The 24,270-nt window shown below is 46.5% G+C and overlaps 2 pseudogenes; both read right to left on the reverse strand.

The window, feature by feature from the left end:
* Positions 1-7,717: 7,717 nt before the first annotated feature.
* On the reverse strand, positions 7,718-9,186 carry LOC147010329 (uncharacterized; annotated as a pseudogene).
* A 743-nt stretch (positions 9,187-9,929) lies between these two features.
* Positions 9,930-12,401, reverse strand: LOC147010330 (uncharacterized; annotated as a pseudogene).
* Positions 12,402-24,270: the final 11,869 nt, after the last annotated feature.

A 24,270-nucleotide genomic window follows, 5' to 3' on the forward strand; every position in this document is an offset into this window, starting at 1 on the left:
TTGGATGAGGGATGATAAGAGGTGGTGGTGAACAGCTGTTTTGAAGGCCTGGAGGGAAGAATGGGATTGAATAGAGTGAGGGAGTTTATTCCAAAGGTGGGGAAAAATAGGAATGAAAGAGTGAATGTGAGCAGCGATTCGTGATTTTGGTAGTTTTACCAGAAGGGGGTTATTGTCGGACCTTGAGCGCCCTGCAGAAATGTGGGGGGGGGACAAATTGCAGACCCAGCGGGTGGGGGGGGGGAGGGGGCGAGACCGGAGAGGAGATGGCAGAAGACAGAAAGACCACCGACCTGCTTGCAGTGAGAGAGTGAGAGGCCCAAGGACTCAGCCTCATCGCGGGAGATGCCAATGATCCGAAACGCCTTGGTTTCCACAGCATGAAGCCGAGAAAGGTGAGAGACAGGACCACCAGCCCAGAGGGGAGAGCAGTACTCCATCATGCTGTTGACGAAAGCTTTGTAGGTGGTCAGGAGCTCAGGTGGGCCAAGGAAGGACTTTGCACGACTGAGAATTCCCAGTCGGCATCTGGCTTTGGAGGCCATGTTGAAAATGTGGCTTTCCCAGGAAAGATCATGGCAGACAGTGAGACTCAGAAGCTTGAAAGAAGGGACTTCTTCCAGAAAGTCGTTGAGAAAGTGGATGGGGGGGGGGGTTCTAAACGGTCCTTTCGGAGAGACATGGTGAGAGTGTGAGATTTGTCTGGATTGAAAGACATGCTCCATGTTTTGGACTAGTTTGTGATTTTACCCAGATCTGCAGTGGGCAAAGAAGCTGATGCTTGCTGGTCTGAGGATGACAGATGGTACAGCAGAGGGTGGAGTCATCAGCAAAGAGATAAAGAGGATTTTCCATAGAGTCAGAGAGATTGTAGATGAAAACCATAAAAAGAACAAGGCCCAGAACGCTCCCTTGAGGAACTCCAGCCTGGACAGGATGAGAGGATGAGAGAACTCCATTTAGGGCCACACGTTGACTGCGGCAGGAGAGGATGTCTGTGAGCCATGAGTGTAAATGGCCTTGGATACCATAGTATGAGAGTTTGGTGAGCAGGGCAGGGTGCCAGACCGTGTCAAAAGCCTGCAATATGTCTGGGCATATGGCTCTGATTTCATGTCCGCCATTGAGGACCTCCATCCATTGTTGGGAGAGCAGAAGCAGCATATCCACGGTAGAGTGACCTGGTCTGAAACCAAATTTATGATCAGAAATTAAGCCATTAGAGAAGAGGAAGGATTTAATGTCTGATGCGTGATGGATTCCCTAACCTTGCTGATGATTGGCAGAAGGCTGATTAGTCTGTAGTTGCAGGGATCTGTTTTTGCACCTTTTTATGCAGTGCAGTGATGTTTGCTGATTTCTAAGCAGATGGCAGACGACCTTGAGCAAATGAGAGGGTGAATGGAACAGAGAAAGGGTGAGCAGCGCAGAGGAGCAGGTTTTTAGGACACGTGGGCTGATGCCGTCTGGACCGGTTGCAGAATCTGAGTCGAGGTTTGACAGCAAGCTCTCCACCTTGTCAGGAGAAAAGGACACAGAGTCCCGGAACAGTTGGGTGCAACTGGGTAAGGTGGGTCCAGAAAGCGATGGGTTTTGGACACAAGATTTAGCTGCAAACACCGAGTTGAGGCATTCAGCCTTTTTACGTGTGGTATCAGCAGTGCGGCCATTTGAGGTAAGGGAGGGGATGGAGGGGGAACATACACCACAAACAGATTTGATCAGACACCACTAGGATTTGGAGGAGGGAGAGAGGTTTGAGAGTTCAGACTTGAGCTTTGAAAGATGTTTTCTGGCTCTCCTGAGGGTAGATACACACTTGTTCCGAGCTTTATGGAAGGAACTGAGATAACCCTCAGTTGTGCTTTCCATGAGGCAAAGGCAAGTTGTTTCAGGACAAATGCCTCGCCACAAGCTTCAGTGAACCATGAGCGTGAGGAAGGGTAGGCAACTGAAGACGAGGGGATAAATCTGTGCATGAGGGAGAGCAAGTTTCTTTGAAAGAATTCCCAGGATGAGTTGATGTTGGAGAAAGTAGCGATGGGAGACCAATCTAGAAGTTTGATGGCTGCTTGGAGACCCTGCCAGTCGACTTGAGTGAAATGCCAGACTCGATGGCACTGAGGTGGTTCTCCGACAACAGCCAAAGAGATGTCCACTTTGACGACGTGGTCAGAAGAACCGATTGGAGCGGAGGAAAAACAACAGATATTTTCAGGGAAATTTGTCAAAATCAGATCCAGAAGAGATAGAGTACCATTGGTTGAGATCCGGGTCGGGAAATTGACCGATTGAGTCAGTCCCAATAAGTTGCAGAAAGCTTTTGCTGAAGTGCCATGACAGGTGAGACAGGTACCCACACCAAGCCACTGGTATGATGACAATTGAAGTCACCACATATGAGGAAGAGAGAGTTTGGATGAGAAGATAGAAGTTGGTCCATGTTTTCGGATAGTGAGGTTTTGATGGAGTCATCACTGTTTGGTGGACGGTACAGTATACATATAAACCTGAGGTTGGATTGGAGGGGAAGCCGTAGCCAGAGGTATTCCTGGGGGTGTGGGGGAGTGAGGGCAGTGTATGGAGAGTGAGGAATAGAGTCTTTGATGAAGAGAGCAACTCCTCCACCAGGACGAGGCTCAGGTCTGTCATTCCGGAGGAGGAAGTAACCAGGGAGAGATACTTGGGAGTCAGACACGTCTTGGGGAGGAAAGTTTCTGTTGGGCAGATTATGTCTGGTTTGTCAGTGACAACCTGTATGGAAATATCTGAGAGGTTTGAGTGAAGGCCCAAGATATTTGAGGTCCCCACTGTAAATGAAGAGGGAGGAGGAGGCTTTGGGTGCAGGGGATTGGAGGGGAGGGGGAGGGGAGGACAAGGGAGGAGGGAGGGGAGGGGAGGTAAGGAGAGTTGTTGAAAGTGTGGGGGATAGCTCAGGGAGGGGGCCGGATGAGGAGGAGAAAAGGCTCTGTGGTGCTGGGGGAGATGGGGGAGAGATGGGCCAGAAGGCAGTTGAGGATTTGAGGAGGTGGAGTGATGAGAGGGGGGTGAGAGGCCTGGGGAAGGAGGCAGCTTTGTGGATGTGAGGGGGGGAAACTTTGAGAAGGGTGAGTGAGGGGGGTGAATGGTGGGAGAAGGGTGAGTGGGGAGTTTTTGAGAGAGGTGAGAGGGGTGAGAGGGAGGCTTGGAGGGAGAAGAGTGTGATGGTTGCTTTGAGAGTGAGAGGGGTGAGAGGGGTGAGTTGGTACTGAAGTTGGAAAAAAAAGAATGGTTGATGGAAAGCGAACATTCATAGCAAACTGGGGTTTTTTTTTTAAGTTTTACGTCAGAGATGCGATTAAACATGTTTCTTGATGGATGTAATCAAGGCTAATTCAGAGAATGGAGAGAAGAAACGCTGTAACAGTTGGATTTTTTTCGGCAAGGTATGAAGGAAAGGTCGAATTGAGAGCAGTCTGTTTAAATCGTTGAAGAGTAGTGCATTATGATACAGTAAAGAGTACCACACATGTGAAAGAGGAAGATGAAGTATTTTAAGAGATCGTTTTTATTATTTTTTTATTATTATTATTATTATTGTTTGAGAGAGTTTTCATCAGATTAGGTCATGGAAAGGTTGTAGAAAAAAAATCATGAGGTGAATGGTGAATTTGGATTGATAAACACAGGGGGTGTAAACAGATCACGTGGTTACGGGAGAAGCACGTGGCTCTGGGAGGTGTATAGTCAAAAGTGAAATTATTTATTTATTTAAAAAAAGGATTGCGTAACATTCGGAAAAGGGAAGGTTGAAGTAAAATCGTGGAGGTTTGTGGTGAATTTGGACGTTAAACGCAGAGTGAAGCTGCTGGGTCAATGAACCCTTTCAAGAAGAGGGTGAAGATAAACACGTGGTTACAGGAGGCGTGTCGATCGAAAGGATCCAGGAAAATTATAAATTTTTGATGTATTTTTGAAGAATAGGTAAGATTCGGGAATGGAAGGTTGTCGGAAGAAATCGTGAAGGTAATGGCGAGAGTGGGTCAGCTCAAGTAGAATAAAGATGGTGTGCCAGCAGAGGAGGAAGACGAAGAAGAAGAGGAGGAAGATGAAGAAGGATCGAGACTTGTGGGTATGCAAGGAGAAAGGTCGTTTTTTTGTTTTATTTTGTTTTGGATTTAAGGCAAGAAACAGAGTGTTTAGTGATGAGGGATGTTTGGGAAATAGGAATTGAAGGTAATAGGGAGAGAATACAAGTAAAAACGATCGTACACCAAGAGGGGAAGGGTGGGTCGGCCTCAAGGAACTCGGTAAGACAAGGTCGACGAAAACTCAGAAAATAGCACGATTTTTGAAACGAAACCGAACTAGGAACGCACAGTAACATGTGGGTGAGATAATAAACAGTTAAAACGGGACATATAACGACTGGAAACTTAACTTTGAGATCGTCGCTCCAAACCCAGAACCGGAAGGGCCAATGCAGCTTTATAACGTTTTTAGCTCGTCTCCGACAATGTCAGGGAGGGCTGTTAAAGCCATAATGATGTCCTTAGTTTAGTCAGTCAGTCCTTCCTTTCGGTAGTGGGTCCATTAACGTTTGTTTGTTTTTCCCTGACTCCAAGACAGCTCATTGGATCGTTTTGAAACTCCACATGATGATTCATGATGTTGATACTCAAAAAGGAATGCATCCTTTGAAAAAAATGTCCCTCAGGGTGTTGAGATAATTAACGAACTGAAAATGCCATCTGTGTTTGTAAACTAATCGACTCGAAATGTAATCCACATGAGTTGGTGTCGATCATGTATCAGGAGTTTTCATCATCTCACGAGATGTTACGTCATTCTTTAATTTCACCTCTTAATTACTCTCACCAAAGGAGAGGGTCTTGCATTTAGTTTCGTACGTTTGTTTGTCTGTTGGGATTCGCTAGATATCCGTTATTGTCGGTGTGTGTGTGTGTGTGTGTGTGTGTGTGTGTGTGTGTGTGTGTGTGTGTGTGTGTGTGTGTGTGTGTCTGCAACGCGAGGCTCCACAGCACAAACCAGCAAACCAATTTTGATGAAACTTGGCGAACAGGTGCCATATGGGCTGGGAGTGTGCGCGTTTGAGTTTCATTGCTAAGCAACCACCCGTTGCTATGCAGCGGCTGAAAAACCGCGTTTTAAGAACCCAAACAGTAACTGACATAGCGCGGATTCTATGATAGGTAGAGTGACCGGACCAACTCCTGCCTATTCCTTGCATCCCCATCTCGTTATCGCGACAGCATAACGTTCCTCTATCTCTCATAGTTTCCGAATGGCAGCCCTCCAAATGCAGATAGGTGGTGAACCAGGGAATATGTTAAGTGACCTTGACCTCAGAAACTGTCGACGGTGGAATGTTCAAATTCGGTGTATGGATACAGTTTAATAACTACTACAAAATTGAACCGCAGCATTTTTCCAGATTCGATCACCAAGGGTGTCGGGGCTGAAATACGCAAAATTCGAAAAAAATACTTTTTCTCGACCTACGTTCACTATTTTCAATACTTGTCCCTTATAAATTAATATCATCAAGGCGAAACGGTTAGACGTAAATGAAAGCGTCTTGGCATGGTGATAGAACATGGTTGGTAGAACATTTTTTGTCATTTACACTTTCCTCCATCTCCACTCTGAGGAGTGCCAGTTGGCAAAATACGCAATAGGAAAAATCTTGCCAGGCAGAGGAACAATTGTATGTGAACCAATACGTCTTGGCAATGAATCTACGTCGGTGGATCGGTCAGAATGAAAAGCATCGTATCCAGCGCTTCGATCCTAGTGGATCCCTCGTTGCCTACCGGCTTGTCTGTCTGTGTTTGTCCACACACAATGTGAGTAGGTGTATTAATTACATACTATTGAAATACCTTAAGACCCTGTCAGATTCCTCAGACCCTTGAGACCACAAAGACCCTCTAAGACCCCGAAGAAACTTTAGATACTTTAAAAGATTAAGACCCCTCAGAACCCAAAGACCTTTTTGACCTTTTACAACCTTAAGACCATTTAAGTAAGACCCTAAAGACACTTTAAGACCCCTAATACTCCAAAGATCCCTTAGACCTTTAAGACCCCTAACACCCCCTCTATCACCTAATGTAGCCTGAATACCACTGCCCTCCATCGGGAGATGAGAATCTCTCCCACTTGGGACTATTCATCCATTATATAATGTGAAGTGTGGTGCCTCCCCATGCATTTGCATGTTCGTATGTTCGGCTGTCTCCTGTTTCCGGTGTCAGCTTCCCAGGTTGCATTTGTAAAGCTCCGCACACAGCAAAGCTCAACATTCAACCAGAAGAAATGCATTATACCAGACGAGATACATTTTAAACGTATAAATATGACCTCAAAACGCAGTTTGTTAATTTACCGTGCATTGAGATATGACCTGGGCTGATAGGATGGTGTTAAGGTACACTACTGGTCAAAAGTTTTAGAACACCCCCATTTTTCAAGTTTTTACTGAAATTCAAGCAGTTTAAGTCCAGTGAATAACCTGAAATGGTACAAAGCTAAGCAGTAAAGTGCCAGATGTAAAAAAAAAACGGTCACCAAAAACTGAAAAATAATGTAAATTTCAGAGTTGTTAAAAAAGGCCCTTTTCAGGGAACATGTAATGGGTTAGCAACTGCAGCTGTTCTGCAACAATGGAAGTAAATTAAGCCTTGAAAGTTGATGCAAACAATTCCGACAGGTGTCCCAACTTTTGTTGATTAGATACAAACCCTCTGTCTGTATAAAAGCAGTGTTGGAACAGTCTGTGTTGCTGCACCCTCTGAATCATTATTTGGACAATATTGCACTGCAGGAAGTCATATATTGCCATCATAATGGCGAGAAAAAGACAAATAACAACGGAAGAAAGACAGACCATTATAACCCTTAAAATAGTCCATGAGCCCAGGCCAGAAATTCCACTTGTCGGTACCATCTAAGGAAACCAATCCTAGTTATGATTTTTGAATTGGTGTGTATATATATATATATATATATATATATATATATATATATATATATATATATATATATATATATATATATATATATATATATATATATACACACATATATATCATATTTTGATGTGATAACCATTGCAGACTGGCAGCTTATTGGTAATCATCTCTGGAATGTACCCACCCTCCGCATCATGAAAGCGAAAAGGCTAACTCAGAAACATTCACTAATGATGCAATTGCTGTTTCCACATGGGGCTAGAATGAACTGCAAACCACAAATACATGTCTGAAATGCTTTATTTATACCATCCGAATAATCCTTTCTGTCATTCCTGAAGGCAGAATTTGTTTTATGGCAGAAAGGGGTGAACAATAGGGCCTATCAAAATGTTGCTGATTAGTGATTTTCAGTACATTTTAATTTATAATATTGTCATGCAAGTTCCCTGAGTAGTGCCACTGAACTGCAGTAGCCTACAACATGCACATGTTGTATGAGGAAAACATTTATGAACATTTTATGAAGTTTTTACCACAGTTAAAGGAATTGCCCTTCCCCTACCGAGTTCCAACAAGCGTCCAAAATGTGAAATTTACGGATAACCTAAATTTCACCACGCTACTGTGGCATGTTTATGTACTATGTTTTACTCATGCATATTTGTAGCCATGAATGTCCTTTTGATTGTGCCAAAACATTCACACCATGGATCAGTAGTCTCGTCTTCATCACTGTTATCAGCATCAGATCCCTCGAGGTCTACAACCTCTTCCTCGACATCAGCGGGCTGGTTGCTGCAGGTTCGCAACTTGCACATGTCAGTGCACTTCAGGCTATTGGCAAGGCACGTGCAGTCTGGGAGTTTGCACTACCATCCACACTTGCAGGAAAGCAGTTGTAACACTGCATCCGGTGCTGGAGAACCCTGCATCCACCCTATGGCCAGCTTCCCGTCATCATCAGTGGTCCATCCACAACCCTTGGGACTTGGAACATAGGGTTGGCATTGCAGACAGCGCCTCCAAACAGCAGCCTGGTAGTTTGCACGGAGGACGTGCATGAAGAGGCAGTCTTCACATGGTGGAAGCTGACTGGACTCTATCTCTCCCCGTCTGGCACAGAAGAGTCGATGTCGGAGTTCATTGACTTTCGTGGTGTTGGTAGACGGCATGTACATGTGACAGGTGACCTCTTGCAGCTTCTGAAAGAGCTCGGTGGATACTTCCCATGAATGACCGAGCGGACTGAAGGCCTCTTGGTAGGTCTTATCCGACTTCATTTGCTTCAAGGCGCCCATCTTTCCCCGGCCTGCAAAGGCACTGACTGTATCACAACCGGAGAACACGTGCAGTCCAACTAGGGCATCACAGACACTGTCTCCCATCGATCTAGCAAGCTTGTCAATGTCTAGGAACCGTGTGCGGGTTTGCGTACCACACTTCTGATACACGGGGCATGGGATGTCCTTATTGAAGGCAAGACACAGCACGAGGACATCTGTATCTTCGGCAGTGATCACCACAGCCTTGTACCCAGCCTCTGCTGCATGGAGAGCATGCAGAAGCATTCGGGTGTCTGCTTCCTCCTGCGTGGACTTCAGCTCTGCCACTTCCTCCCAGTGGTCCTTGGTGAGCTTGTAGCAGACCTCCTCGCAGGTTTCATAGAGCAACTTTTCCTTCAGTTTCTCCCTGCTTTTTTGGTTCTTTCCACTCCTCTACCAGGAACTTGATTCGACTTGCCTTGTTGGAAGAGCTGCAGAGCAGTTTCCTCCACTGCTGAATGTTGTGGCCCGGTGCGATGCTCCTGAACTGGATTGCTGTGCTTGCACCTCTTTTGCATCTCTCTGCGTCTTTGATGGACGTATCTCGGTAAACATCGAAGACAACATCAATGCGTTTACTCTGGGCTCCATCATGAAGAGCCTTTGACAGTATCACTTAAGCCAGCTGTGAAAACGTCTTGTCATTCCCTTTCATCTTCTGTACCAGGCTCATGCCATCAATGACAGTTGCTGATGGCTCTGCAATAACTTCAGCGGGAGAAACACTCTTTTCCAGCTCTCTGGCAAGGGTTGCTTTGTTCGTCTTCCGCAGAGATCCATCTCCATTAGCAATTGACCATGGCAAGGGCCCCAGGGGGTGCGCCAAGACATCTCTCATGTGCAGATCTCGACTCTGAGCAACGAGGATCATGTGCCCAAACAGGTTCCTGTCAGCCTTGAGAACAATTTATTTGGCCTGTACTTTGCTGGTTGGTTTCTTCTGGATGTGGGTGAATGTTTTCAAGTTCCTTTTTGTCATCTTGTCATTGAACTGTGCAGTTGGTGGATTTGTCTCCAGGTGTTTCTTCTTGAAATCCTGGTATGCCTCCTCTCCTACTGTGCGAGCCACAAGGAGGTCATTGGCAACATCAGGAGGAGCAACAGTAACAGTCGACAAGCTGACAAACTGTGCTTGATCAGGACTCAGTGGATCCAGCCAGCTGTTCTCCATGAGATCCACCAAGGATTGGATGTCAGCCTCATCCCTCCGGATCCCAGGTAACTGCAGATCTGGATGGTTCAGCTGGGAGTGACTTTGACCTACCATATGCCTCAGGTGCCCAAGGTACATACTGCGGTAATCTGACATCAGATAGTATCGGGTCACAGCTCCTGGATTCAGGCTGAATCCTTTTGTTCCTCCAGGTGTCTGTGTGTCTTTGTTGACAGTCTCCTCGATTGTCTGATCCATGGGAATCCGTCCGAATGGGTTCGTGGTGCCGATCTGAACCGAGAAGCCACCTTCCATGAAGTGCGCATGTACTTCGGGGTGGTCGAGCGGCAGTCGGGACATCTGTGCATAGTAGTAGGGTAGGAATCGGGCGTAATTCAGCTTGTCATAGGCATAGCACCATGGAATCATCTCTCGGATGGATGCTAGGTGTAAGATCCAGTCCCCTTCTCTGGATGCTCAAAGGAGTGCCAGCATGATCTCCACCATGTCGACATACGACATCCAGAATGCTGAGAGATCGCCATTCCCATCCCTGAGGTAGTTGTGGTAGATTTGGAATAGCTCCATGGTGTGGACGCATGAGGTATTTTCCAGCAACTCCTTGAAAGACATCTGACAGATGTTATCACAGAAGTTGCTGATGCTGGTCAGGGTTTCTTCCAGGTGGGGCAGGTCTGCAATGTGGTTCTCCTCTAGCCATGGGAGGAATCCTTTCCAGGCCAGCCTCATCAATGCTTCGTACACAAGCTTGTGGAGCCTCACACCATGGTTGTACTTGCGGCCTTCCATCATCCCAGCTATGGAACCCTCGGCAATCACGCCTGACTCGACGCACAAGTCCCTCAAACCGGCATCTTGGAACCTCTTTCCAATCGTCGAGAGCAGGTTGCATATGGTGTGGAATGCACCCATTCTGAGGATGATGTTCTTGAACCTGTCTTCCTGCTTCCATACTATTTCAGCAGCTTTGGCATAGAGTGCTTGGTCGAATATGCAGATGATCTTGGTCAGCTGCAGTGACTGCATGATGCTGAGTGACTGGTTCAGCACTTCATTGACAGTGGACATCTGTGTGGCAGGAGCATTGATTGTGGGCAGGTAGCCGATATTGTCCTGAATCACTGGCACTTGATCTCGGACCTGGATGTTGAATCCTGTCCAGCTGCTGACTGTTTGAGACCCTGGGACTGACCTGCGAGCATGAAGCCAGACATTGTTCTTTCTCCTGGCATCCTGGACTACGGCAGTAGTGTCAGCATCCACACATGTTGTGGTTGATGGTCCCACTCGCTTCCCAGCATTATATGTGGCCAGCATCAGTGGTGCAGCGCTGATACTCCTTTTCTTTGTTTTGGCAACGGTGGAAGTGACTTTTAGTGGCTGAGGTCCGATGACTTTTGCCTGGACAGCAATTCCATTCACTCTGTGAGATGTCCCCTCTCCAATGACAGTTTCTTCAAGCCGGTTGATGTTGTTCCAAGCCAGGGTAGTGAACACACTTGGGTAGATATTCCCCGGAAAAGCTACATCATTTTCCGACAGTGCCAGCTTCTATAGACACAGGGCTGTGTCGATCTCCTCGACCTTCGAGTATGAAGTGCTGTGGCCAAGCCAGTTCAGTGTACTAATCAGTTCTGCGTTCCCCGTCAAGGACTTCACAGCAAACGGTAGGAGGATGTGCTTCGCTGGAATGTTCTTGCCACCAGAAACGGCATCGACCAAGTCCTGGCCAAAGGAGCTGACAAGTCGCGTGACCCTTTGTGATGGATCTGTGCACTCCTTTTCGTCTGTCAGCATTGTTTTCAGGAGGTTGGTCACAGATTCAGGGATGCTGCCATCACTGTGCTCCACATCTGGTGGTCATATTTGAGTGACATCTTGCTTCTTGATGTCGTCTCGCATCTTCAATGCTGCTTTGGTTATGACATCTCCAGCGTTGGCTAAGGTCACATTGTGTAACTCCACCTTCAAGGCATATGTCACTTTGGCAAGCTCACTCATCGAAAGGCTGTCTGGATAAAGAAGAACTTTTCCTTTGCTGTCCGGAAATATGCGCAGTGCTCCCGCAAACTCAGCTTCAAGCTTACGACGAAGGTGTTACTTCGTTGAATCTTTGACTTGACTGATACCACAGGAGTTCATGCATGTCACCAGATTGGAAGTTAGATCTCTCAGGGGTAACACTTCGGGGTTGGGGAAGAGTTCATTTCTAATGTACCTGAAGAGTTCACTGTCGGAGTGCTTCTCTGCTGCCTCGTACTGTCGAGCTTGAGTGTCTTCGCCTTGTTCCTCACCTTCTATGTTACCACTGGTGGAATGATCCTTTGTGTTCGAAAGGTAGCAAGACTTGTGGTAATGGCCCTCTGCAGCAACAAGGTTTCTGCTCACAACAACAAGCATCCTATTATCTAGTTTCCTGACTGCTGCTTCCCTGATTCTGTCATCAGCACGTAACTCGGCGCATTGCGTGAGGGGCTCCCTGGTGTTTTGACCTCTCAGATACTTGCTCGCTTTTTCACAGAAGATACACTGTTCATCATATACCCTTGACATGCTGGGCGCCTCTCTAGATGACCTCCTGGGAGTGTCTTTTGCGGTTTTGCCCCTGGGATCTTCTCTGGCAATGATAGAGTCAAGAAGTTTCTTCATGGTGAAAATGCTGCGGCACTTGTGATCATACTGTACTGGTGGGATTTCTCCCTCGGGTAAGTATTTGGCCACGTTCAGGATAGGGGCATGCTTTCGTATCTCAGCAGCTCTCAGCAGAGTTCTCCAAGACTCAATGTTTTGTGGTGACACCAATTTTGCGTCTGCCTTCTCATCAGAACAGTGGATTGCACAGTCCATGCGTGCACTCTTCCGTGGCAACCTGGCGCGTTCTTCTTCACCAGTGGACTCCATTGTCAGTCAGACCCAGTCACTGCAATATACAACAAGAAAGTCGGATACACTTATGACATTATAAAATACATTTACATACTTTCCAGTGTGCACAACCTGAAACATTTCTGGTGGGGCGAATGATTATATCAAGTTTGAGCTACATTGTAATTTTCATATATTCAGCCGCAATTTGCATTTCGGGGGTAGGGGAAGGAAAAAGTCTACAACTTTGTTGAAACCAGCTGGATGGTCCTCCTTTGTGCTTCCCTGCAAACCAGGTACATATGGGTAGCTGATCCATAGGACTGTGGCACTCACATGGGACACACAACATTCCATAAATAATGATAATAATAAATCCGCAAAATTTCACAAAATCTAGCGTGCAAATCAGCCGTAATTTGAAAACCAAACTAAAGCATGTGCCTCAAGATGGGAAGTGTGCTTGTTGTCAGTGTGCAGATAACAAATCTGGATATCCTGAGCTGTTAATGAATGATATTACCTTCATGGGATGTGTCGATAGTCCATGGTGTGATTTTCCCTCAAAATGGCAAAATACATACACGAAGCTGCTCTTCTGGAACGGTTATCACATATTGAAATAATCATATAGTCCCTACCAATAACTTAGTAGCCCTAAAGTTTGGTTTCCTCAGATGGTACCGATATATGCCTGGGCCCATGGACTAAAAGTTTAGGTCTTTCCTTTGGAGAAATTGCAAAGAAAGCCAAGGTGTCAGTGAATACAGTTTCCTACACCATCAAAAGGCACGTGGAAACTGGAGGAAACTCTGACAGGAAGAGGTCTGGCAGACCCAAAGCCACAACACAATCAGAAGACAAGTTTCTGAGAGTTAACACCTTGCGTGATCGGCGGCTCACAAGACAGCAGCTTCAAGCACAGCTTAACACTGGTCGAAGTAAGGAAGTCTCAGTTTCAACTGTGAAGAGAAGACTTCGAGCTGCAGGTTTGACAGGTCGAGTGGCAGTAAGAAAGCCATTGCTAAGATGGCAAAAATAAGAAAAAGAGGCTTGCCTGGGCCATGAAGCACTGCCAGTGGAGGACTGAAAACTGTAAGAAGGTCTTATGGACCGATGAATCAAAATTTGAAATCTTCTGTTCATTACGTAGGGTTTTTGTACACCGTCGAGTAGGCGAAAGGATGGTTTCTCAGTGTGTGACACTAACTGTCAAACATGGAGGAGGAAGCGTGATGATCTGGGGCTCTTGCTGGATCCAGAGTTGGTGACTTGCACAGAGTGACTGGCACCCTGAACCAAAAGGGCTACCACAGCATTTTGCAGCGCCATGCAATACCCTCTGGTCTACACCTAGTTGGTCAGGGGTTCATCCTGCAGCAAGATAACGACCCAAAACATACCTCCAGGCTATGTGAGAACTACCTCAGAAGAAAAGAACAAGACTGTAGGCTTCAAATCATGGAATGGCCAGCACAGTCTCTAGACTTAAACCCCATCTAGCTGGTTTGGGATGAACTGGACAGAAGGGTGAAAGCAAACCAACCTACAAGTGCAACACATTTGTGGGAACTTCTGCAACAGTGTTGGGAAGAACTTTCTGAACAATATTTGATTTCCATTGTGGAAAGAATCCCACGAGTATGTTTGGCTGTTATATCTGCAAAAGGTGGCTACTTTGATGAGTCAAAAATTTCGATAAAATTTTGTTCAACAAAACGATTCCATGATTTTATTTTTTATCTGCAGTTGTGTATTTGTTCTATGCTTTAATTTCAGAGTACATTGAAACATTAAATTTCTTAAATTTCAGTAAAAACTGGAAAAATGGGGGTGTTCTAAAACGTTTGACTGGTAGTGTATGCACACTCGCCTCTAAGCTGTCAAGCCTGGGTTCGAGTCTTGAACCATCTATAAATTTTCATAGTGGTATTTCACAGACTGGGTGAATCATCAATGTGTGCGCCATCCCCCTCCCTCACCCCCACGTGAAACTGGGTATCCCATCCACCGACATTCGTTGGTGGGCGTTAAAGATCCCAACAGTTTTCTTTGTGCAGAATGGGCAAGCTATCGGTGGTCCCATGGCCAATTTACAAATTCCTGCCTGAACTATTGGGAAGGTAATGGCAAACCACCCAGTATAACCCTTGATCAGGAAGTGGTTTTGGCAGCACTGAGGCTCTGTGACAAAGTATGAGCATTATCACAAAGTTAAACTCTAATGACTGAAACAAAGTTAAACTCGAGCGCATACGTCTGCCACGTAATGCCTGAGCCATGAGAACATATCGGCCCATTACATTTTTGAAATATCGTGCTCTATATATGCTTGGTGTTGGCTTAATGGTTAGGGTGGTGGGCTTGGGATCCTAGAATCTTGAGTTCAAGGATCTTAGGACCCTGAGTTCAAATTCCCCTTGGCTGTTGAATTAATACCAGGAAGGGGTTGACTCTGTCTGTCATCCTTCCGAGGTCGGCAAAATGAGTGCCAGCATGCTGGTATACTGACGGAGTGGTGACCCGTCCAGGATTGTGCCCAGTAGCCAAGGAGACTGGTTAAGCAGCACCAACACTCTGCAAAGAGTCTGGTCCCAATCTCTTCTTCTATGCTATATACTGTATATATACTTGGTGTTGGCTTAATTGTGAGGGTGGTGGGCTTGGGATCCTAGGATCCTGAGTTCAAGGATCTTCGGACCCTGAGTTCAAATTCCCCTCGGCTGTTGAATTAATACCAGGAAGGGGTTGACTCTGCCTATCATGCTTCTGAGGTTGGCAAAATGAGTACCAGCTTGCTTGTACCCTGTGTCAGAGTGGTGACCCATTCAGGATTTTGCCCAATAGCCAAGGAGACTGCTTAGGCAGCACCAACACTTTGCACAGAGTAGGGTCCCAATGGATGGATGCTATATGTCGTTTTTCGCATGATCTCTCAATGGTGAAGAATCACTTTAAAAATTGAACAATTCTTGTATCCAGATCCGGATTCGAATCTTCACCAAAATCGAATCAATTCATCATGGTCACACACCCAACCTGTCTCCCAAGTTTCATCTGAATCCGTCCACAACTTTTTGAGATATCCTGCACACAAAGCAGGCAGACAAATAAACAAGTAAACAAGAATAAGACGTCGTGTAGAGCATGAAACTTGAAAAATCCATACAACAAATTTGACCTCAAAAATAATTGGCTTGTTGAATTCATTCACATGAAATATAAATCATTTTCAAATTCGAAGTCAATCGAATGAAAATTGAGGATTTTAGAAATTCCATCTTAGTTGTTGACCTTTGGTCTATGTTGATGTTTTGACCTCAAAAATAACAGGCTTCTTCCTTATGACAAACTCTACCATGTGGTGAAGTTTCGTGAAGATCAGTGAAAAATTGTGACCTGTAGGCAACAGACAGACAGACAAACACAATAACAAGATCGACTGACCAATATACTGTACTTGAAAAATCTTCGACTTTGCAAGTAACAAGAAAAAGACCGTGCAGAGCATGATACTTGCAAAATCCACTCCACTCTCCAAAGGTTGCCATGGATACATGAAATTGTCTATTTCATTAAGATTAAAATTCACAATATTAATCAAAGCTCAGGTCAATTGGATGAAAATAGATTATTTTTCAGATTGAAATTGATGATTTGAGAAGTTTGACATTGAGTTGACCTTTGACCTTTTGACCTCAAAAATAGTTGGTTTCCAAATTCAGTGATGTACTATGCAATTGCTCCATAATTTTCAGTTGAATCGGATGAAAATTGACAATTTTTCAAACAAAATTAGATGATTTTAGAAGTTTTCCCTTGAGTTGACCTTTGACCTTTTGATCTCAAAAATTGTTGGTTTCCCAATTCAGATTATTATTTTCATATCGTGCCTACAAACAAACCAAACCATCAAAAATCGTAACGTCGACCGAAGCAAAAATCTCCATTTCTCCACGCAATCATTTTATCAAAGTCCCAAAACTGTAATATTCAGCCATCCACCAACAATCTTTACATAATCCGACGGCTTAGCGAGTCAGGCATGCGACTATATCCTTTATTGGGATAAAAAATGACTTTTAAACACCATCTTTATCGAAAACACCGTCAACGCACACGGAAAACCTTAACGTAACTCAACGACGACGCGTCTGCTCGAGCGCACTGCATCATGGGATGACCCATGACTCGTCGAGTGAAATATTTTTTATCTAATCTTAAAACTTCTCCAAAACATCCGATTTTTACCAGAATTTCGACAACCGAGTTTTAAGCGTCCTAAGCGAAGACAAAATTAAAATCGAAGTTAAAACGAACTCGTAACGTCGAGCGAAGCAAAAATACTCCATTTCTCCACATTAATTTACGGAATTATGTTTGACCTCACTGTTTTGACCTTTGACCGATTTTGACCAAAATCTAATCAGCGCTAGCCATCACCCTCCTGAATCAAGTGGTGAAATTTGACATTGGTAGCTTCTTCCGTTCTCGAGTTATCGTGCCTACAAACAAACAAACAAACAAACAGAAACGGAAGTGATCAATATACTTACGAAATCTTTAGATTTCGTAAGTAACAAACATACACACAAACAGATGATGGAAGTCATCAATATACTTACAAAATCTTTAGATTTAGATTTCGTAAGTAATAACAAAATCAACTGACCAATATACTTGAAAAATCTTCGATTTTGCAAGTAACAGACAGAATGGGGTGAAAACATAACGTCCATCACCTTCGGTGGCAGAGGTAAAAAATGAAAAGCTGAAATGTGTGAGTCAATAAGTATTCAAACCCTTTGCTATGATATTCCAAATTAAGCTCAGGTGCATCCAATTTCCTTGGATCACCGAGCACTGGCCGTGCAACTAAACTGAGCAACGTGGAAAGAAGGATCTTGGTCAGGGAGTTGACTTCAACCCAATAACCACTCTGCAGAACTTCAGAGTTCCTTGGCAGAGATGGGAGAACCTGCTGGAAGGTCAGCTGTCTCTGCAGCACTTTACAAATATAGGCTTTATGGGAAAGTAGCAAGATGGAAGCCACTCCTCAGAAAAAGGCTCATGACAGCACACCTGGAGTTGGCAAAAAGGTACGTGAAAGACTAAGAGCATGAAGCAAAAGATTCTGTGGTTTGATGAGACGAAAATTGAACTCTTTGGCCTGAATGCAAAGTGCTACGTCTGGTGGAAAACCAGTACAGCTTATCACCCATCTAACACCATCTCTACCATGAAGCATGGTGGTGGCAGCATCATGCTATGGGGATGCTTTTCAGTGGCAGTGACTGGGAGACTTGTAACGATCGAGGGAACAATGAATGGAGCCAAATACAGGCAAATCCTTGAGGAGAACATCCTTCAGAGTGCAAAATATCTGAGACTGTGGCAAAGATTTACATTCCAACAGGATAATGATCCCAAGCATACAGCCAAAGCAACACTGGAATGGCTTCAGAACAAGAATGTGAAAGTCATTGAGTGGCCCAGCCAAACCCTAGATTTGAATCCCATTTAGAATCTGTGGAAAGACGTCAAGATTGATGTTCACTGACACTCCCCATCCAACTTGACAGAGTTTGAGCAAATCTGCAAGGAAGAATGCGAGAAAATCCCCAAATCCAGATGTGCAAAGCTGATACAGATATACCCAAGAAGACTTGAAGCTGTAATCTCTGCGAAAGGTGCTTCTCTTTCGCCAAACAACACCAATGCCAAATTTAATAAATCTGTCAATACCCCTTCCCTTCGTGTGCAGCCTTTTGGCTGCTACACTGGTACTCATTTCACCGACCTCAAAAGGATGACGGGCTTCATCAACCCCCTGATGTTAATTCAGCGCCAACAGGGCTTGAACTCAGGACCCTAGCATCCCAAGGCACCCCCTCATCACTAAGCTAACACCAGGTTATGCTCCTTCGTAACTTCAATGCAAAAATTAGTCAAAGCCAACATGTCCATTGGCCTGAAGTAGCTGGCCAATATGGTATCAGAGTTCACAATGATACAGGATTGCCTCTCCTCCAAGTTTGTGTTTTCAATCATGTCATAATAAACAATATCATTTTCAAACGTAACAAAGAAGAACAACATGAGTTTCGCTAGACATAGGGGCAATATCCCTGGGTGCTTAACTGGTATAACAATGATGCTGAGGAGGAAGTTAATGTGGGACGGAATCAGCAAAATGTACCTCCCAATGAACCAATGTTATATAAAATACCTATTTTGGGGGGCAACCACCTCCCCCACCCCTCCCCCCAACCCTGTAAATCCCCTTCGACCTTTGATTTTTAAAATAGTGAACAAATTTTGGTACATCACAGGTGGTGAAAGTTGTGGTCAAGTTTCATCTCATCAAAATTGTGTGTGTGTGTAGTTTTGGAGAAGAAAGCAAATACTTATTTTGGGGTCATTTGGGTATGTCAGGTCAGGTTCGATCTGTGACCTGCTACAGGTACCATGTAAACCTGTACTAACCTGTTCCATGGTCGGGTTGTCGGCGACGAAACCGTCTCCCCCACCAGGTTTTCTGGTGAGGAGGGTGTTTGGATATGGACACCCAGCAGGATTAAAAAACAAACCTGTCAAAGGGCGGAGGAGCTCCTTGTGAGCCAACGGCCATCCATATCTAGTGCCCAACTGTGTCTGCGGACGTCCTCCTGCAGTTGGGTCACTTCTTATTAGGAGGTTGGTGGCAGGATTTGCACTCCGGCCACCGTAAAACCCTTCATTCCGCAAAACGCAAAAACGCAAAAAAATCTGAAAACCCACTCCGTGGGAGTACCTCCCTGTGCAGCTTCCCTTCGCAGGGCAGCTCACCGGATGACGGGATTGGGGCAAAGCCTTCGGGACCCCCAATCTTTGATAGGAGGAAACCACGGGGTAACATCCCTGGGTCAGATTGCGGGAGAGTGCGTCGGAGTGGTGCTGAGTGTCGTCCACCAGACGGCGGTCTCCTTGGATTAACCTGAGGCGGTCCCTTCGGGTGGGTGCCTGGAATGTCCTATCCCTAAGAGAGGATGATCACCTGTCTCTGTTATCATCTGAGCTCAAGCGTTTGGACATCGGGATTGCAGCTCTCTCTGAGGTTCGGAGACCGGATTGCGGCGAGATAATGGTGGGTGGTTACACCTACTATTGGTCTGGTCGCTCTGATGGTTACCATACCCAAGGAGTTGCTGTAGCTGTGTCCAATAAGCTGACCCCAATGATAATTGAGGTAACACCGGTCAACGAGCGTATTATGAGATTAAGGATTCGTCACTCCTTAGGTGTCATTTCCCTGGTCTCTGTTTATGCTCCGACTGAGGCGAGTGATCTCACCGTGAAGGATGCATTCTACGCCACACTCGAGTCTGTGGTTGATCAGTGCCCCAGACGAGATACACTTCTAGTCTTGGGGGATTTCAATGCATCGACTGGAACTGATAGGGACGGTTATGATGTGTGTGTTGGTCCCCATGGGTCAGGAACTATGAACCAGAATAGCACTAAGTTCCTTGACTTTGCAAGAAGTCATGGACTTAGGGTGGCTGGTTCATGGTTTCAGCGCCCACAAGCTCATCGCTGGACTTGGTATTCCAATGCTGGCGGTGTGGCAAAGGAGATTGACCATGTCCTCATTGACGGTCGTTGGAGGATGATCCAGAACTGCAGGGTCTACCGGAGTGCTCAGTTCCTCAATGCTGACCACAGGCTTGTTGTAGCAACTCTAAAGCTGCACCTTAAATCCTGGAGAATGGTACCATCCCAGCCGAGGCTGGATGTTGCCAAGCTCAGGGATGAGAGAGTAGCTGAGGAGTTTGCGAACAGGCTGAGTGGACAGTTGGGGGGTCTGGGTGCTTTGGGGGTCCTGAAGAGTTGTGGAACGCCTTCAAGACCACCGTCCTTGATGTTGCCGGTGGATGCCTTGGAGCTCACCGCAGGGCAAAGAAGAATTTTGTCTCTCAAGGGACACTGGATACCATTGACCAGAGTCGCAGGGCCAGGCTGAATGGCAGAGCTGAGCTGTTCAGGGAGCTGAGGCGTAAAACTGTACGTGCACTGAGGGTGGACAAAGTGACCTATGTGCGAGGAATCTGTGAGGGGGTAGAGCATCACCTGTGGACAGGTGATTCTCGTCCCGCTTACAGGGGAATTCGCGCATTACGTTCATCCAAGCCCATCCCTCGGAGCACTACAGTTCGAGCAGAGAGTGGTAGGCTCTTGACAGAGGAGTCTGAAGTGAAGGGCCGATGGGCCGGTTACTTTGAGCGGTTGTACCAGGCTGATCCCCCAACTGTCGAGTTGGACGTCAAGTGTGTTACACTCCCTGCTGCTGACCCTCGAATCAACTGTGGCCCACCTACGCTTGTGGAAACAGGGGCTGCGGTGAACCAGTTGAAGCGGGGCAAAGCTCCAGGGATCTGTGGCATCCATGCTGAACTTCTCAAGGCTGGTGGAAATGCTGCACTCGTGTCGTTGCATGCAGTTTTGTGCTCTACCTGGAACACAGGCATCATCCCAACTGACTGGAAGAGGGCCTTGTTGTCCCTCTCTGGAAAGGAAGGGTGATCGCCAAGACTGCAACAACTACCGAGGGGTGACGCTGCTCTCAGTGCCGGGCAAGGTCTTTGCTCGGATAATTCTCGATAGGGTTCGCCACCATCTGCTTGAGCACCAGCGTCCAGAGCAGTCAGGCTTTACACCAAAGAGGTCAACGATTGACCGTATCCTTGCACTTCGTGTCCTCACCGAACGCAGACGAGAGTTTCGGCAGGGGCTGCTTGCAGCCTATGTTGATCTCTGTAAAGCGTTCGATTCAGTGAATCGGGATGTCCTCTGGAGGATTCTTGGTCTTCGTGGGGTGCCACCAAAACTGATCGATCTGATGTCTGAACTCTACTCTGGTACTGAGAGTGCTGTGAAGTGTGGTGGTACCATCTCTGACTTATTTCCAGTTGTTACTGGAGTTCGTCAGGGATGCGTACTTGCCCCCACACTTTTCAGCACTTGTATGGACTGGATTCTAGGGAGGATGTCGGAGAGATCAAGTTGCGGTGCGTCATTTGGGAATGTCAAAATCTCGGACCTTGACTTTGCAGATGATGCAGTCATCTTTGCGGAGACTTTAGACAACCTCTTGGGAGCCCTCGAGGTGCTGAATGAGGAGTCGGAGCCGTTGGGATTACGGGTTTCTTGGGTCAAAACTAAGATCCAGGCTTTCGGTGACATCTTGGATGCTGCTGTCCTGTCTGTGTCTGTTTGTGGTGAGGATGTTGAGGTCGTGGAGAGATTCACTTACCTTGGCAGTGATATTCATGTCTCTGCTGGCTGCGAGTCAGAGGTCAATAGACGTCTGGGTCGGGCCTGGGGAGTCATGGATTCACTGGATCATGGGGTGTGGCGCTGCCGGTACCTGTGCGGGAGGACGAAAGTCCGAGTCTTCAGGTCCTTGGTACTTCCAGTCTTGCTCTATGGGTGCGAGACTTGGACTCTGACCAAGGATCTGAGACGGAGACTTAATTCCTTTGGTACCAGGTCTCTTCGGAGAATCCTTGGCTATTGCTGGTCGGATTTTGTGTCCAACGAGCGGTTGCTGAGAGAGACTCGGATGAGATTTGTTACCTGCATAGTCCGTGAGCGTCAGTTGCGGCTGTATGGACATGTGGCTCGTTTTCCTGACTCTGATCCTGCTCACCAGATTCTCTCAGCGAGGGAGTCTCATGAGTGGAGGAGGCCAGTGGGTCGACCACGTGCCTCATGGTTGCAACAGGTTGAACATCATCTCAAGGAGATGGGGATGGGCCTGGCATCTGCCTGGGGGATGGCCAGACGGAGGCCCCTGGAGTACCGGCGGAAAGTGGACGCAGCGACGTGCTGTTCCGGCACATGCTCCCATACCTGACCTATTTTGGGGGGCACCCCCCACCCTTGCACCCTTTCGACCCTGATTTTTTTTTTTTTTTTTTTTTTTTAATGTCGTGAACAAACTTTGGTACATCACAGGTGAGGAAGGTTGTCATCAAGTTTCATCGAAATTGCATGCATAGTTTCGCTCGCTGATGTGACTCGCTGATGTCACAGTGACACTATTCTAGGGACTGCACCGAGTCTGGGTGATCGGTGGTTCGAACCCTGTCCGAGTCATACTAAAGACTTAAAAAATGGCATGCACCGGTTCTGTGCTTGATGTTCAGCATTAAAAAATGGTAAAGGCATTGACAAACAACCATATGTTGGCAACCATTGTGCAGGCTTTGATGGACCCAATGGGCAATGGCCTCCTCCTTTTCTGAAGTTCTTGTCAGGGCACTCAAATAATTACTCTCATTAGATACATTTGGGTCTATTTGTGACTGTTTCTTGCGAAATCGAAGATTCGCAAGTGCAGTATATTGGTTAGTCTGGTCTGTTCTTACTTTGTGAAAATTCCCCCCCTCCCCCCACCCCTTCCCAAGTATGTTGGTCTGTAGCGTTTGTCTGTTTGTCACACAATTTTTTGCCAAAGCAATTTTTTTTTGTATACCTTGTCGAGGCTCGTATGAGAATGGGGGGGGGGCATGAGACGAGAGGGCGAGAGATGGAAGGACAAAACAGTGGGGAACAGACATTAGGAGATCTGTGGAAGGGAGAGGGATGGGGTGGGGAACATAGGGAATGCAAGATGGACATTACTGGGAATTTGAAGGAGGTGGGTTTGGGGTGGATAAACGGGGGTAGAAAAGATCGAGGATTTGGACAGGGGACGATAAGAGGTGGTGGTGAGCAGCTGTTTTGGAGGCCTGGAGGGAAGAATGGGATTGAATAGAGTGAGGAAGTTTATTCCAAAAGCCGGGAAAAAGACGAGTGAAAGAGTGAAGTTGAGCAGTGATTCGTGATTTTGGTTGACCTTGAGCTCCCTGCAGAAATATGGTGGGGACAAATCGCAGACACAGCAAGGGGGGGGGGCGAGACCGAGAAGGAGACGGTAGAGGACAGAAAGACCACCGGCCTACCTGCGGTGATAGAGTGAGAGGCCCAAAGACTCAGCCTCATCGCGGGAGATGCCAATGATCCAAAATGCCTGAATGCGTGAAGCCGAGGAAGGTGAGAGGCAGGAGCACCAGCTCAGAGGGGAGAGCAGTACTCCATCAGGCTGCGAACGAAAGCTTTGCATGTGGTCAGGAGCTGCGGTTGGCCGAGGAAGGACCTTGCATGATGGAGGATCACAGTCGGCGACTGGCTTTGGAGGTCATGTTGGAAATGTGGCTTTCCCAGGAAAGATCATGGCAGATAGTGAGACCCAGAAGCTTGAAAGAAAGGACTTCTTCCAGAGGATTGTTGTGAAAGTAGATGGGGGGGGGTCCAAACGGTCCTTTCGGAGAGACATAGTGAGAGTGTGAGATTTGTCAGGATTGAAAGACATGTTCCACGTGTTGGACCAGTTTGTGATTTTACCCAGATCTGCAGAGAGTGAAAAAGCTGCTGCTTGCCAGTCTGAGGGATGATGGATTGTATGACAGAGGGTGGAGTCATCAGCAAAGAGATAAAGAGGATTTTCCAGAGAGTCGGAGTGATCATTGATGAAAACCATAGTCATTGATCATTGATGAGAAAGAAAAACCATGATCATTGATCATTGATGAAACAAGGACAAATGTGTCCAAGAGCCATGTCATTCCACCAGTCAATCTCCTTGCTATGCGAGCTTCCAGGGCATCGAGTGCCCCCAGGGCATCGGGTTCCTCCAGGGCATCAGGTGCCTTCAGGGCGTCAAGTGCGTTTAGGGCATCGGGTACCTCCATGTCGCCTCCCTGCCTGCTTCACTCCCTATTCTCACCCCCAGAAAGGTTTTGTCTTCACCAGAAGAAGAAGAAGAACAACAACAACAACACGGTGCTCTCTTTGAGCCAGCGTTTGCTACGCAACGCGGCTAAAAAGAACAGGACCCAGAACGCTACCT

The sequence above is a fragment of the Eptatretus burgeri genome, chromosome 16 (genome assembly GCF_056783735.1).
Source record: "Eptatretus burgeri isolate ZD-2024b chromosome 16, Ebu_testis_v1, whole genome shotgun sequence".
NCBI lineage: Eukaryota > Metazoa > Chordata > Myxini > Myxiniformes > Myxinidae > Eptatretus > Eptatretus burgeri.